Source organism: Leucoraja erinacea, chromosome 10, assembly GCF_028641065.1.
Source record: "Leucoraja erinacea ecotype New England chromosome 10, Leri_hhj_1, whole genome shotgun sequence".
Lineage (NCBI taxonomy): Eukaryota > Metazoa > Chordata > Chondrichthyes > Rajiformes > Rajidae > Leucoraja > Leucoraja erinaceus.
The window spans coordinates 19968784-19983688 of NC_073386.1; the positions used below are offsets into that span (position 1 = coordinate 19968784).

General features: G+C 41.6%; 1 protein-coding gene across 1 annotated transcript in view; it reads right to left on the minus strand.

Moving 5' to 3' along the window:
- The window catches only part of slc6a9 (solute carrier family 6 member 9), a 236417-nt gene extending 223160 nt beyond the window's left edge, over positions 1-13257 (minus strand). Inside the window, exon 1 of the mRNA XM_055641643.1 lies at positions 12458-13257. The gene's annotated coding sequence lies outside the window, so the exon portion shown is untranslated. The remainder of the gene's footprint in view (positions 1-12457) is intronic.
- Between the last annotated feature and the right edge of the window lie 1648 nt (positions 13258-14905).

Genomic DNA, 14905 nt, shown 5'->3' on the forward strand with positions numbered 1-14905 from the left:
CCATCCATCAGACTGGTAGCAAGAATTTTGGCAACAGGTGGTACTGGGAATATGGGTTTCCAGCCACATAATTCAAACCCTTACATTATAAAGATTTACAGAGGGCCAAAATATGAGCTCTTAAAATTAATGGTGATCATTTCGATAGAATGATGAAGCCATACAGAAGCCATATTGGAACTAAATGGTGGAAAGATAACATTGGGCATTGCTCCAATCCTATCATTGTCAGCAACCAGTCTATGGTCCTACATATGCATGCTATGCACTAGGATGGTGTGTTACCAATTCCATCTCCAGCTGTGGAGGAAGATGGAATACACAGGAAGCATCATTATTACTAACACTGGGCATAACTACCTGGAAATGTTGGGTGTTTTTTCATGGCCTAAAGTCATGTTGCTCTGGAATATGTTAAACAGGTTATTAGATTACAAATTAACAATACTACTGTGGTAGCACATATCAACTGTGGTAGCACATGGGTGAAAGGGAATCTGCATCAGGTAACAATCTGGCCAACAGGAAGTAACAACCCGGGTGGATAAAGGGGAACTGGTGGATGTGGTATACTTGGACTTCCAAAAGGCTTTTGACAAGGTGCCACATAAGAGACTATTGCTAAAAATAAAAAATTATGGGATTGGGGGTAATATATTAGCATGGGTAGAGGATTGGCTAACAAATAGGAAGCAGAGAGTGGGGATAAATGGTTCATACTCGGGATGGCAACCGGTAACTAGCGGGGTTCCGCAAGGGTCGGTGCTGGGACCCCAGTTGTTCACAATTTATATAAATGATTTGGAGGAGGGAACCAAGTGTAATATATCAAAATTTGCGGACGATACAAAAATGGGAGGAAAAGTAGGGGATGAGGAGGATACGAAGAGTCTGCAAAAGGATATAGATAAGCTAGGTGAGTGGGCAACAACTTGGCAGATGAAATTTAATACTAATAAATGTATAAAAAAAAAATGATAGGGCAAGTTATTTTCTAAATGAGGAGGAGCTGCGTTGTAATGCAATGCAAAGGGATCTAGGGGTATTAGTACATGAATCACTGAAAGTTAGTATGCAGGTGCAGCAAGCAATTAGGAAGGCCAATGGAGTTTTGGCCTTTATTGCTAGGGGGATTGAGTATAAAAACACGGAGGTCTTGCTGCAGCTGTACACAGTATTAGCGAGACCACATTTGGAATACTGTGTACAGTTCTGGGGTCCATACTTAAGAAAGGATGTACTAGCCCTGGAGGCAGTGCAGCGAAGGTTTACAAGATTAATTCCTGCAATGAGGGGATTGACATATGAGGAAAAGTTAAGTAGGCTGGAACTCTACTCTTTGGAGTTTAGAAGAATGAGAGGTTACGATCTCATTGAAACATATAAGATCGTGAGGGGCCTTGATCGGGTGGATGCACCGAGGATGTTCCCAATGATCGGGGAAACTAGAACTAGGGGAGACATAGTTGCAGAATAAGGGGGGCTCTTTTAAAACTGAGATGAGGAAGAACTTCTTCACCCAGAGGGTGGTTAATTTATGGAATTCACTGCCCCAGGAGCAGTGGAAGCAGAAACTTTAAATATATTTAAGACTAAAATAGATGGTTTTTTAGCTGCCAAGGGGATAAGGGGCTACGGGGAGAGGGCAGGGATATGGACCTAGGTATGGTTAGTATAGTAAGACCTGAGTGATCTCCTGGACAAGTGTCGATCGCCTGGATTGGGGTCGGAGAGGAATTTCCCGTTTTTTTTTTCCCGAATTGGACCTGGGTTTTTATCCGGTTTTTTGCCTCCCCCAGGAGATCACGAGGTTCTTGGGGTGGAGAGGGGTGATAGCGGTATAAAGGGGAGGGTAGTGTCTTGTGTTCTGTGTCTTGTGTCTACTGTTTGTGGTAAGTGTGTCTGTTTAGTGTTCAGCCATGAGCGAATGGCGGTGCGGGCTCGACGGACCTGGTGGTCTACTCTCGCACCTACTTTCTATGTTTCTAACACAATTTGGCAACCTCATCAGTAGGGGTGTTTTCAATAGTACCCCACTGACCTACCCAACCATGATTCTCGGCAGTACTGGGAATGAGATTAGAACCATGCAGCACCATCCTAAACAGACGATGAAGAATGGGGAAAACCACCCGTGCCATGACCATATAAATCGCTTAAATCGTAGAGTCTGAAAGCGCCGCTATTACATCTGGGACTGACGGCCAGAGCAATGGACATGATCACAGCGGGCCACAGACAATCAACCTAAAGACAATGTCTAAAATACATAAACTAATGGGAGATGTGTTGCAACCATAATACATCATCCAGCCTGGCAGCTTTGTTAACCGACGGGGGCTTAGTATTAGTGACATCAACTGTGCCAGAAGTGGTCCATCTACTTACCTATGGCAAGAGAACGGAACAACAGCTTATGGAGGACAATTTTATGGGAATTCCCCAAAGACCGAGTATTCCCAAATATGGGACATCAGCATTGTCTTAACGTTGTTAAAGAACTGGGCTCCAGCCACAGTGCTGTCACAGGTTTTGACATTTTTTCAAAACTATCATGCTGATGGCTTAGGTCACGGCACTAAGGACTCAGTCCCTACCAAATTAAGGCTGGATAACTAGACCAGTTCACCTGGCAACTTACACTTCTATATTCAGGAATTAGGGAACAAAACAGACAGGGGTCAGCGGGCCTTAACATAACATTTTTAGAGCCTACCCTACAGATGATTGACTGTTGTGAGACATCTACAAATATACATGGAACAAACCAAGACCATCAGTGGCACAGAAGAGGAACTTTTCATCAACTACAGACAGCCTCATTAAAGAATAACAGGCCAGGCCAGCTAAATGGCTAACATAGTATTGACCAAAGTTGGTGTAAACACTAACTGGGTTAAAATCTCACTCCATCAGGCTGCAGCAACGTCGGCAGCATTTAAATTGGAGGTTCCTATGGATAAAATCCTCAGGACTGCAGGATGGCCATCGGAAAGAACATTCTAAAGATTATAACAAACCAGTAATGGAAACTGGAATTTTTTCAGAAACATTGTTAAGTTTCTATACCATAATTTACCCCAAAAAACAGGGGCTATCAATTATTATTAACTTTATGGATATTTATATATATCATATTGATGTTTAATATGTTATCACTATTCTCCCCAAAACCAAGGCAGACGTGATGATGGACTCGTTCCACGGCTTGAATCACAGAGCTTTGAAATCTTCATGTAGTCACTCACGTGACTCCGAAGTAAAATAGTAAGATTAAACGAGAACTTACCAGTTCGAAGTTTGATCTGTATTTTATGAGGAGTAACGTTGAGGGAATACATGCCCTCCGCTCCCACCCTTGATCATAAACACGACTGGTATCTTTTCTCTAATCTTACTATGCTTAAGTCATTACAGGTATCTGTGATTCACTCCGCTGCTTTGAAGAATGACACGCAAGCGTACTAGCGGGCTCTTCATGTATTCCCTCAACGTTACTCATAAAATACAGATCAAACTTCGAACTGGTAAGTTCTCGTTTAATCTTACTATTTATAATACAGATGGAAGACAGCCCATTATTTCTGTGCCCACAGGTGAACAATACTTACACAATCTAATCCAACATTACAGTGTTTGACCAGTAGCCCTAAGGATCATGGCTCTTCACAAACAGACCCATGTACTTTCTTAAATTTGATGAGTCCTTATAATTGTTGCACCTGTTGACTGCATTACTCCACACTTCCCTACAATAATGCAATCACATCATTCCAGTCATGAGATTGGTCAGAATTGTATGTAGACATTAACGTGTGGTCGGTTGAGTATTGTATCTAGCATAACATCCCAATTCTCATCTTCATCCAAAAAGCACCCCACATGTCTTGTTATTTTATTGACCGGCCTTGCCTTAGTTTAATGGGCCTGCTTGTTTCTGAATCCCATTCAATATTCTCTCATTCATTCTGTACTCTCTTATAATTGTTGCACCTGACTACTGCATTACTGGACACTTCCCTAGAATAAATTCCATTTATTCGTAAGTGACTACACATTTATAATTTGCTGTAATCTGAAGGTTTCCTCCGCCCGCTCTGTCAACCACAAGGACTCCCATCTACAGATTTCTTTATTGGATTCCCAATATTTAATTCTCAATTATTAAGATGTATTATGTAAGGCACTGGACAGAATATTAAACTTTGCAGAATTCCGTTGATAATGACATTCTAGTCAGATAGACACCAATAAACTATTACCCTTTGCTTCCTGTCATTAAGCCAGATTTGAATTCATATTTGACACTACCCTTTGGATTCATGGACTCTTACTATCTGAGCAACCTGACATGTGGGACCCTGTCAAGTGTCTTTCAACAATTCATACAAATTAGTCAAATGTACTGCTCTCATCACGTCAAGTAATTCTTTCAGTTTGTCCAATAGGGCCTTTGCTGATTAAAACAATGTGGATTTCTCTGGCTCACTTGTGCCTTACAAAATGAAATGTTGAAATCATGCTTTTGCCTTGTCTCCCTTAACTGTAACATTGCCAAGAATCCCTTCTTTTGTGTCGAAACTTGCCCACATCCTCCGTCACCATACGTTACCTTGTGCTGAGGTGGACAGAATGACAGTGGTCTTATTCCCAAGCATCCAGGCATTTGGTGGATCAACAGTGGAGGTGGCTGTTTGAGGAATTAAAGGATATTGTGCCACCAAAGGTTCAATGATGAGGTCAGTGGACACCTATCCAACAATACATTAATGGTTTTCCACTTTGCTCAATTCACTGCATTCCCATCACCCACAATATCAGCAGTCTTCACTGGGACCCACAACTGCTGCAGCACATACCTCTTCATATTCTACTAATTCAACCCATGCCAACGTATTTCACAATTTAATGCACTGCCAGCTATTCAAGCCTGGCAGGCACATCACAAAGGTGAATCACACAAAAAAAGATTTTATTCTCCTCAGTTAGGAAGCAATTCCTCATTGCCAGTACCAACAATTACTTGATCATTAATCTCAAGTTGACCCTATCCTCGTCTTTCTCCTACTTCTTCTACTTTCTACCTTCTCCTACTTTCCTCCCTCCTTTCTCCGGGACCATTGAAACCAATCACAGTCTAATCCAGCTTTACAGTGTTTGGCCTGTACCCCTAAATATCGTGGCTTTTCAAGAACAGACCCATGTACTTTCTTAAATTCGATGAGTCCTTATGATCTGTGCATCTGTTAACTGCATTACTTCTCACTTCCCACAAATAATGCATTTACATCATTCCAGAAATTAGATTAACCAGAATTGTATGCAGTCATCAATGTAGAGTATTGTATCTATTTCTGGCATAACTTAACCATTCTCATATTAGGCGCATTAGTTCATATAAACAGCACCCCACATCTCTATTTAATTACTTTATTGACCTGTTCAGTTAATGGAACTGTTTGTTCCTGAACCCCATTCAATATTCTCTCATTCATTCTATATTCCCTTATAACTGTTGCATCTGACAATAAACAATAGGCAATAGGAGTAGGCCATTCGACCCTTCACACCGCCATTCAATGTGATCATGGCTGATTATCCACAATCAGTACCCCATTCCTGCCTTCTCCCCATATCCCCTGACTCCGCTATCGTCAAGAGCCCTATCTAGCTCTCTCTTGAAAGTATCCTGAGAACCGGCTTCCACCGCAGAGAATCCCACACTTGCACTACCACACTTCCCTGGAATAAATCCCATTCATCTCTCCTCTTCATAACTGATTACACCATTTATAATTTGCTGTAGTCTGAAGAGCACCATAAATACTACAGCACATCCTCTATATATTCTACTAATTCAAGCCATGCCAACATATCTCACAATTTAATGCACTGCCAGCAATTCTAGCATGGCAGGCATATCACAAAGATGAATCACACAAAATAAAATATGTTTTTCTCCTCTGTTAGGAAGCGATTCCTCATTACCAGTACCAACAATTACTTGATCCTTAATCTCATATTGATCCTATCATCATCTTTCTACTTATGGATTGCAAAGAACTCACACCTGACTGCCAAAAACCCAAAGAATTGCAGAAGACGCTACATCGACTGATCTGATATGTGCAATCACCAGGTCAAATACTGGCATTGTACACAATGTAGGACATCTTACTAATAATCAGGGACATCGATCAGGGACATTGCGAGCAAACGTTGCTTGTCTAAGGCCAGCAATATTATAAAGGACCCCACACATCTCCATCATGGACTGTTCACTCTGCTGCCCTTGGGCAAAAGATATCGTAGCATAAAGAGCAGAACGTCAAGGTTTTGCAACAGCTTCTTCCCACGAGCCATCAGACTCTTGAATGCCATGTAATGGGCCGCCACCATTATCTATTTTATCTTTTTATCTATTTTGTCTTTTTATCCATTTGATCTGTTTAATTTTGTGTTGCACGGGGAGCCAAATGTAACGGAATTTTGTTTAGAATTACATATATCGATGTATTTCTAAATGACAATAAAGTTTTGATTGATTGATTGATTGATAAATAAGATCGATGTTTAAAGACAGCAGGTATGAGGCACCAGTGGAAAAGGTTAGTATGGTTACCAGTTTCCAACGGTTGAGATCCAGAGGACTCACGAGGACCATGACCAAGTTCCTACAGGAAGAGGATAATAGGCACATACATCAAAATTCTTGAGGCAATAGCAAGTCTGCTTGAAACCCCCCATGAGATGACAAAGATGATGGAGGAAATCCAGCATCATTAGTCTACATGACGTTGACTGATGCATGAAATCTCTTCTCTCCAGCATGGAAATGGAGGTCACTTTCATCACAGCACTTGCTGACCCAGCCAGCATGTCACCAGCAACAGTCCAACGACCAATGTCCCAGCTTCTACCACAGGGCCATTGAGACCAAACACAATCTAATCCCACCTTTCAGTGTTTGACCTGTACCCCTAAAGATCATGGCTCTTCAAGAACAGACCCATGTACTTTCTTAAATTTGATGAGTCCTTATAATTGCTGCACCTGTTAACTGCATTATTCCACACTTCCCGATAATAATGCAATCACATCATTCCAGTCATGAGATTAACCAGAATTGTACTCAGTCATCAATGTATGATCTGCTAAATATTGTATCTATTACCACATAAATTGTGGCAACCAAGAAGAATCGCACGCAAGGAAAGTCAGTGTTACCATCATTTTAAGTGAAGTTACCAAAATAACTCATAACCTACATGTGGGATCATGTTGAAAATGTACTTCTCCTTTCTGAAGCTGGTTGGGCACTTTCCCTGGCAACCCCAAGAAATGCTACACTTGTCACTTTGCTTCCCCCCTTGACTCCATTCAATGACCCAAGCCGTCTTTCCAGGTGCGGCAGAGGTTCACCTGCACCTCCTCCAACCTAATTTATTGCATCCGCTGCTCTAGATGTCAGCTGCTCTACATCGGTGAGACCAAGCGTAGGTTTGGCGATCGCTTCGCCGAACACATCCGCTCGGTTCGCAATACATCCGCTCGGCTCAGCACTTCAACTCCCCCTCCCATTCTGACCTTTCTGTCCTCGGCCTCCTCCATGGCCAGAGTGAGGACCACCGTAAATTGGAGGAGCAGCACCTCATATTTTGCATATTGGGCAGTCAGCAGTATGAACATTGACTTCTCTAATTTCAGGTAGTCCTTACTTTCTCCTCCCCTTCTCAGCTCTCCCTCAGCCCACTGGCTCCACCTCTTCCGTTCTTCTTCCCCCCCCCCCCCACATCAGTCTGAAGAAGGGTTTAGACCCGAAACGTTGCCTATTTCCTTCGCTCCATAGATGCTGCCTCACCCACTGAGTTTCTCCAGCATTTTTGTCTATCTCTGAAAACATTATTCCTTGCTGAGACACACAAAAGAGATGTATTGCGACAAACAATCATAAGGCCTCCAGCTGGTGTTTTTCTTCCCTCTCTTTCTCCTCCATCTGTTTGGGCTGGTTACCCTACTTAAAGCCCTTTCCTCGTTTTCAGTTTAAAGGCATTGAGAAATGTCCGCAGATTCCTCCCCATCTGACTGTAAAATATTTTGGCTAAAGGCCACGATTGAAGATAGATCCTAAACCATTGCCACGGCATTTCTGGAGGACTTTAAAAACTTTCAACACATATTTCCAAACTCCATCTTTGAGCAATTAATTGTCCTCCCAAAAATCATCATTAAACTTGCAAGTTATTAAGGATACATGGAATCAATGCTAGTTGCCAGGAAGTGAAGTGGCTTTAGCACGGCTACAGTATCCTTATGTGGCAATGTTGTTTTGAATTTAGCACTCGTAAAAGGGTGACCTTATTATCTGTCAATCTACCATATTAACTAATTAACCAATAAACTATGCATGCAACTTCAGTCCAAGTGGGAATGCATGCTTTGGGTACATTCACGAAATGGAAAGCAAGTAAACACCAAAGCTGCTGAAATAATCGGTGCTATGCAATGCAATTTCATCAACACTATTTCCTAAAAGATAATAGACCTTGTTAACACCAATAGAAAGTATGAGAAGGAAATGTTGATGTTCCTTTTACAAAGCATGCAAGGTTTTAATAGGTGTAAAGAAATAAACTACTTCCTTTTGGAATTAGTGATGAAATCGATTCAATTTACATTGGCGGAATTATTTCCATTGGAGCGGAGAAAGCTAAGAATGTTATGGCGCTGAATTGAAATTATTTATGGCTTTTATTAAGGCGATTGTGTGGACGAAGAAATTATTTCTTCTGATTTGGAATCAATGATGCCAATATATCAATTTAAAATAGTCACTGATACTACGATGAAAGTGATTAGAAGAAATTTATTCCAAATTGCGTGAGCACTGAGTATATTGTCAGTTAAGGCACAGATCGCTACATTTTTTAAGATAAGGAAATTAAACATCTTAAAGCCAAAGCAATAGGTAGTTTTCTCAATGAGACAATGTAGTGATCCACAATGCAATCAACCATTTACTGCAGAAGTAAAGAGAGGACCCAGCTATATCTGAATATTTACTGGATTGAATTCTTCATTCTAGTTCCTCGCTATTTTTTTCAATGCTATGACACTATTGGGGTTTCTTCTTGCATCTATTTCCATCTGGAGATTGTGCTTTCTCCCCAAACTATGTTTCCATGCACCATCTCTAAATATACCTCTTAAAGATGGACATTCTGCAGCCATCAGCCTTCATACACAGCTTCTTGACTGTCTCCCAGTGTGCAAATTTAAATGGAAGTGTGGAAGAATTGAAAAATCCATTGGTCTTCAATCCTATTTTGCCTCTGACAGAAATTCCAGTGTGGGATTATAACAGAGCATGCATCTTCTGACTGCCGCCTTCACCCATAACCAATGGTCATGCAGGTGTGTGTGTGGAGATATTCCTGAAAAACCATGGAAGTTCCAGAGAGATTGCAAAAATAAAGAAGAATAAGACCTGACCTGGGAAACTGGAATAAACACTTGAGGTAAAAATGTAATGAACTAAAGGGAGATCTTTAAAGGGGTAGCGCTTCAACTGTAGCCTACGTAGGTTCCTAGAGCACTGTATCGTGTAGGGAAATTAACACTAGTTCTCTGTGAATTACCAAATAAACTGATAAAAGAACATACAATAGATTGAAAGTATTTTCTGTTTTTATATCAGATTTCCAGCACCAGTGAGTTTTTTGTTTATGGTTTTCAATTATGTAATTGAGGTACTGGAGAGTTTGGTAAAAAAGAATGACCAGGATAGCCAGTGGCATTTAAAAAGTGGATAAATTCGCTGGTGCAGATGGGATACACCTAAGGTTGCTGGATGAAGTAAAGCATAGATCAACACTTTTTGTTACTTTTATGTACTTACCTTGCTCACTTCTGAACGTTATAATTGATTCTGATTGAATCTGATTCCAATTCTACTCCTGGATCGGAGGACGCATTTAAAGATCTAGAGGACACATTTCTGAAGGAGGTACATAAACCAAAGAATCTGAGGATATATGTACATAGTTCATTAGGATGGAAAAGAGATGGAAAAGAGATATACCAAACTGATTCCAGGAGCGAGAGCGTGGTTAGATTGGAAAAGCTGGATTAGTCTTTGTGTTACAGAGGCTATGAAGGGATCTCACATGGGCACTTCAAATCATGAATGGTGTGGACAGGGAGACACTCGCACACACACCGGTCCGTTTTGTGGAGAGGACAAGAAATAGCGGGTGTAAAATGACGGCTCTTGGTAAAAGATCAAGTGTGATATGAGGAAATATTTGATGACAAAGTGAATTGGTCAGGGACTGAGTATCATTGCCGGGAGTAGTATTGGAGTCAGATTCAATTTATAGCATTCAGAAGTTAACTTGGTAAATACATGAAAGGGACGAATTTGCCACGCCATGGAGTTAAGAGAGTATAACCAGTATTGCATTGTGGTGATGCAGTCGCAACAAGTCCCATTGAAGTGATAAGAGTCTCAACCGGTTTAATGACATTCTCTGTGTTGGCCGACTGAGTCAATGCCAAACATCAAACACCTGTTCACAGTGGTTCCACGTTATTCCACTTTTGCATAAGTTCCCTGCAGTCTAGAGGCAATTCACTGAGACCAATTATTCTACAAACCTGCACACTTTATGATGTGGGCAGAAGTCAGCGCACCTGGAGAGAAACATTGGTGGCCACAGGCCGAACATGCAAATTCCACACACACAGCATCAGAGGTGAGGATCAGACCCAGGACTCTGGCATTGTGAGGCAGCTGCTCTACCAACTGCAGTACGCTGTGGTCCGAGTCAAGCCAGGAAGGATTTCTTTAAAAGAGGTTTTTTGCAACACGTATGCATCTGCATGATCTCTCGGTTCATTCTCTTCCCTTACTGATCGCAACTGGCAACACCCACAACTAAAAAACAGTGGAAGTCACCAGAAAGGAAATGCTCACACTTAACAGAGATCAACTTTGAACTTAAGCCACATAATAATAATAATAATAATAATAATAATACATTTTATTTATGGGCGCCTTTCAAGAGTCTCAAGGACACCTTACAAAAATTTAGCAGGTAGAGGAAAAACATGTAAGGGGAATGAAACAAATAGTAGAGACATGACTAGTACACAAAGTAAAGACAGAATTCAATACAAAACACAATATGAGGCAATTAATGCACAGACATCTGGTACAGGGACTTCCATGCTGCTGATGGGGGCCGGGAGCTGACAATGTATTTCCAAATTAGGGCGATGTGTGGCTTGTGGGGAATCTGCAAGTGGTGGAGTTCTCACAAACCTCCTCGGTTAGATACAGCCTAACATTCTCTTCACTCTTTTCCAATAGCGTAACATTAGCTTGCTTTCCGAAAGGCATTGATAGCCCAAATTTAGCCGAGCTAGGGATCTTTGAAAGATGTTAGTAGAATTATTCATTTCTACGAGGTGAGAAACATCTTGAAACTCTTTATTTAGTTAGAGATGATATTTAACTACAAGTTGTTATGGTATTTGCATGTTGATGACCACAATTAGTAGGAAGAAGCATATTTTGTCAACATTTTATTTCAAATGTATGGTAATCAGAAGAGACTTTTTTTTAAATCAGACCACATGAGATTTATCAGACCATGTGAGATTGTTAAGGGTTTGGACACACTCGAGGCAGGAAACATGTTCCCGATGTTGGGGGAGTCCAGAACCAGGGACCACAGTTTAAGAATAAGGGGTAAGCCATTTAGAACGAGGAAACACATTTTCTCACAGAGTTGTGAGTCTGTGGAATGGAGGCCGGTTCTCTGGATGCTTTCAAAAGAGAGCTAGATAGAGCTCTTAATGATAGCAGAGTCAGGGGATATGGTGAGAAGGCAGGAACGGGGTACTGATTGGGGATGATCAGCCATTGAATGGCGGTGCTGGTTCGAAGGGCCGAACGGCCTACTCTTGCACCTATTGACTATTGCCTATTGTCTATTGTCACCATTTTTCTCAAAGCACTGCAAACACATTAAACTCATATGTTTATCCAATTCTTGTGGAATTTCAATATTTTAAATTTTTTTTAAAACATATGGACTGGTGGGACCTATGGGAGAGGGAGGAGGAAGCCTGATGAACAGAATTTTTGTATTCACTATTCCACAAATATTGCTCCATCGAGGATATGCAGTGCTATTTTACTGAGTTATAATTTGCATGTTTGTTCCACTCCTGCTGTCAAAGGCACGTAGTGTGGTCGAAAACTGGATCCAGAAAATAATCACAAACATAATTACATCCTAATGGTGTTTACATTGTACTCTGTCACCCAACCAATCCTTCCACAGATCTCCAAACTAAATAAACAGAATTTGAAAACTTGTAGCTTCTGGAATGATTGCTGAATAGATGGGGACAAGTTAGAAATAATTCAAAATAGAGCTGCAAGGTTTACCATTGGTGATTGCAGCAGGGAGTCCAGTATGACAAAAATCCTTGCTGATCTAGAGTGGGAAACTCTTCAAGACCATAGGACCAAATTACGCCTGACGACCATCTATAAAGAAACGCACGGGTTTATTCCAAGCAACATCAAGAGTCATCTTCAATCTACAAATTCATCCAGTAAACCAAAGACCAGGCAATCGGGGTTTTTCAAATACAACATTATCCAAACATATGAGACTGGTATAGGTAGGCAACAATGCTGGAGAAACTTAGCGGGTGAGGCAGCATCTATGGAGAAAAGGAATAGGCGACGTTTCGGGTCGAGACCCTTCTTCAGACTCAACCCAGAATGTCACCTGTTATTTTTCTCCATAGATGCTGCCTCACCCACTGAGTTTGTTCAGCATTTTTGTCTACCTTCAATTTTTCCAGCGTCTGCAGTTCTTTTTTAAACAGATTGTTATAGGTATTCTCTGTACCCAAAGACAATTTGCGAATGGAATCATCTCCACCATGACATTCGCACTGCACCCAATGTCAAGACCTTCAAGACCAAGATGCAATCAATCAATCAATATTAAGACGTGACTTCTAAGGCCCACTTTAATATTTAATTGCGACTTTGTACATGACCCTCCTAACATATGCGACAGCAGTGATGGTGATTGTATGCCAAGATACAGACAAAAACTGCTCAAACACTCAATGTATTCTAAGAAACCAAAAAAAAAAATTACTCGCACCAGGGTTGCTTACATTCCAAGAGCATCCAGTCATAGAACCATTACAACACGGATTGAGGCCATTTGGCCCACTGAACCACTGCTATCTCCCTGTAAGAGCAATCTAGGCATTCCATTCTACAGCCCTCCCTGCTGCCCAGAACCGTTTCTATGCAGATCCTTTTTGAAAGTGACAATTGAATCTTTCCACTGAGTGAATTTTAGAACACGAAAGCAAATTCCTCTGCTCTTGTTATCATTTAAAATGTGTCCTTGCGACTTACGATAAATCGGTTCAGTTTCCCTTTCCCTTTTCATTCAGCCTTGTTCCTTCACGGTTTGGAGCAGCTCTGACATATACCTCACATCCATTAAAATCTACTGCGGATATTCCTCAGGTAGTCAAACATTTATGTAGCATTTATGTAGCAACTTGAAAACGCAGAGCAGGTTTGTTGACATCTCGAAAGAGAAAAGACGTGGCTAATTGGATGCAAGACCCTTTTGAAGTGCCTTTCATCCAAAAATGCTCCCCTGTCCTTTCTATTTAAAGATGCCGTGCATTTTTCTAACAGGTGAAAGGGCCAAACCTGTATTTCTCTTTACACAGGTTTATATATTTTGAATCAATCTATGCGTTTAGTTCCCACTACCAACCCCCCCCCCCCCCCCCCCCCCCCCCCCCCCCCCCCCCCACACACAGACCCCCAAATCCCCCCCCCACACAACAGCCCCTGTTCCAAATCGGTGTGAAACCTTCCCGAATCCAGCAGAGCAATTTATCAGTAAGATTCAGCTCGCCTTCATGAGAAGGAAGAGCTGCTGACAATTAATTATCAGAATAAAGAAACGCACAGAACGAAGGCAAAGCAAAACATTTCGGTCTTTACCCGGTGTGAATGCGGCAATTATTTAAACCTGCTCGGCTACTAATCGGAAGCGGGCAGTAATTTGTTATGCGGGACATGTACAAATTAAATCTGCATTGACAGCACGCTACCTCGTACAGTGGCGGCGGGATCTGATGTTGCACTAATCAACCGGGATACACCGCTGAAAATAAATGACTGCTGCCCAGACTGCATTACAGAAGAGACGATTCCCACTATTTTATTTCTAGCTTAGCTCGTTACTGAATCGCGTTTCGGTCTCCTTGACTGCAGGATCTGCCACGTGTTCGAGTCAATATCACTTTGCATTGGAAGCAGCTCCTACCCCAGGGAGCAAGTTTTTTATCAGTCAACAGATAACACACGGCCGCACACACACACATATCTGAAAACTTCAGCCCTCTGCTGCATCCACTGACCACGTACGACTGCAAACCCCGCCCGTGTGTGTGTTCCTTCAATCTTGCCGAGCACGTAGTATTTTTTCGCCCCAGCTGTTTTAAATTGGAAGACGACTAAAACACAAGAAACTAGAAGGAGACAGAGAGAGAATGGAAATGCTTCGGGTTGGTTCCAATTTTTTTACACATGAAAAGCATGCCAGCCCACAACCACACTCTGCGAAAGAGAGAGAGAGTGAGAACACAGTAATTCCTATATGAGAAGAATGTGTATGAGAAGGTGGGAAACCGTGATCAGACCTGTTCCGTATGCAAGCAGAACATAGTGCAGTGACCTTCCATCACAGCAGATGTAACACTTGGTCTAATTGCACTGCTTCGGTTGGACCTCAAGGGGTCGGAATGATCTCCCGGACGCATTTGGTCCTTGTGAGTTGCGTCA